Source organism: Gavialis gangeticus, unplaced genomic scaffold (genome assembly GCF_001723915.1).
Source record: "Gavialis gangeticus isolate Ggan-Ray unplaced genomic scaffold, GavGan_comp1, whole genome shotgun sequence".
NCBI lineage: Eukaryota > Metazoa > Chordata > Crocodylia > Gavialidae > Gavialis > Gavialis gangeticus.
In genome coordinates, this window is record NW_017729032.1 from 137758441 (window position 1) to 137761210 (window position 2770).

Here is a 2770-nt window from a genome sequence, read left to right on the forward strand (position 1 = left end):
TTGGGAGGAAGGTACATAAGTTCTAACCTCCAATCCAATTTTCCAATGCATACAAAGGCACTCTCCATAAGACATCTCACTCCCTAAAATATGCTATTGCTTTGCAAATTCCTGAGGTCAAATGTGTGAGTGAAATGTCATGTGCTTATGGATCCTGTTACCTTTATGCAGCTCCCGCCCTTCACCCTGAGTCTGTTATTACTTGGTTTGTACAGTACATGCAGGACACAGACCTCTTTTCCCACTGGTGTTGAAAACAACTTGGAACACAATTAGGTTTGTCAAGTCTTTCATTGGTATGCCATATATGGCTGCCAGCTTTCCAAGCAATTCAATAATCCCTAGAGCACTGCTGCAGGGTCTGTGATTAACAGAGGTGTTTACATGTCTGAAAATGTATGAAGCTATAAATAGAAGTTATTTTCTTAGCATCCCGTGATGTCGTATTTGTTCTTTCTTCTTTCTTCCCATTTGCCAGACTGACAGGAAAAAGCATGTTCACTTAATTTCTTCAAATAGAGAAGATGAACGACAACATCACTGCTTCATGGCTGTGGAAGAAAATAAATGCCAAACAAAACACTCTCCCTAGTGCTCCAGAAATAGAAGAGAAAAACACCCAAGAGTGACAGCAAATTAGGCTTCTCTGCAGTAGGCTATACAACTGCAAACCTGGTTGTCAAAATTTATACACTTAAATATGAGTTTAGATGGCTAATTTTTTGCAGCTCAAGTACTCCCCTTTGTAGATGCAGCCTCATTACATTTTTGGTGGGGATGTGTGAGAGGTGTATGCAAGTACTGTGAGCATATCCAAGAACAGTACAAAAATTAAGGCACCATAGAACCACACTACTCTTGAAGCTGCTCCTGGAGAGCTTGTGTCTCAAGCCATCCTGCCACAGCAAACTTACCCAGCAGCATCCATCCTCCAACATATTGCACTGCCCCAGAGGACAGTTTAAGAGCTCCTTAAACTAGCAGTCGTGTAGCACCAATTTTGTGTGGTTTTGTACGTGGGCTAATTAGTACAGGGGCTATGCAGATAGAGTGGGTGTATCTACATGTGTGGTTGACCATGGAGTTGACTAATTAGCTCCACAGTAAAGTATCACTGTCTACACATGAGCCGGATTAGGGCACAGTAAATGAATTAACTCCATAGGATAGTAATGTCGGGGACAGTAGTATCTTAAGGCAGAGTTATTAAGTGCTACAAAATGCACATGTAGAACATGACAGGGCCTGGCTGGGGCACATAGCTGCTAAAGTGTGGAAGGCAATATGTAGCACAGCTCTGCACTTTAGCACTCTTGTGCCCCAACCAGCTTCTGCCCACTGACTCTGCCACCTAGAGCCTGAAGCTGACCCTACGAGACTGCTGCCAGCCCAGCTCAAACTGCTTCTGTCCCAGGCATGCATTGATGATACTGCACTCATGGGCAGCTGACTCCAGTGCAAACTCTGCCAGAGTTTATTGCATTGTGTTAATTGAATGTGTAGATACACCCAGTGCAGACTTTTCTATGCTGCCTCTGGTTTAGGGCAACACTGCCAGGCATGATAGCTTTGTCATGTAGATGTGGCCTTGAAGAACAGTAGTCCTGCTCTTCTCAGTGGCAGGTGGCTTCAGTCACTAGTATGCAAGTTCCCAAAGAAACAGCTGCAGAGGTGTGACTGCACTTATCTGCTTCGACACAGACTAGGGCCAGTACTTCTTCCCTTCTAGACTCTGTTCATTACAGCCCCAGAGCTGCAGTTCAGAGGGGATCACCCTGGATTAACTAAGGGCAGAAAATGGCTCACTGGTTCCTGGTCCTCACTGGTAACGTGGCCACTTGTGTGGGAAGTCCACCTTATCCTGGGAGCAAATGTGCACAGGGTCAGGAAAAGAAAGGGGAGCCCCTCTGCCCTGTAGCCATCTGAAGGGGTGAATATTATATCTTATGTTTATTTTATATTTTAATATAATGAGATTATGCAATACTATTTTAATTCATAATAGGGTGCATACCAATGTTCAGGGAGGTCAGATCACATAAAAAATGGCCACCTGCTCTAACTTTGTCTGCCCATATGTGAACCTTACATTTAGATTACTAGTTCCATCAGTCTAAGTGTGAACTGTACAAAGGTTCCAGGAAGGTTAGATCAGTTGAAAAATGGCTGACCCAATGTAAGTTAACCATACCTCCAAAGCAGTCCAACTTAGATAAGGCTGGCCATTTTTAGACCAATCTAATTGTCCCAAACTGCTGTACAGTTCCCAGTGTGATCCCAGGGCTGTAAAAGTCCAACCACTGGCCCCAGCCTACTGGCCCCTCACCCCACATCCAGACAGACAACCCCCACACTTCAAGGCCACCAAACCTCCCCATCTGGGAAGCCAATCCCAGTCCTGTTTTAATCAGTGTTTACCTATGTCAGGAGCTGAGGAAGTAAGTCTCAGCCAGAGGAGGGCTGAGGGGTAGGTGTGCTGGGGGGAGGTTGTTCATCTTGTGGGGTCAAAGGGATTAGAGGGCTATAAATAATCCCTGATCTCAGAGGGTAGGGGAGATAGCCTTCTCATCCCCCCCAAACACCCGTGCTGACCCTGCAAGCCCCAATGTTCCTAACAAACCCTCCTAGATCCTGCAACCTCCCTGTGGACCCCACCTTCCCCCCTGATCCCCCCTATTCCTCCATGGACTCCACTAGCCCCCTCAATTCCTTCCATGGATGCCACCTGCCCCCCCATTTCTCCTGCAGACTCTACTTGCCCTCCCCCCAC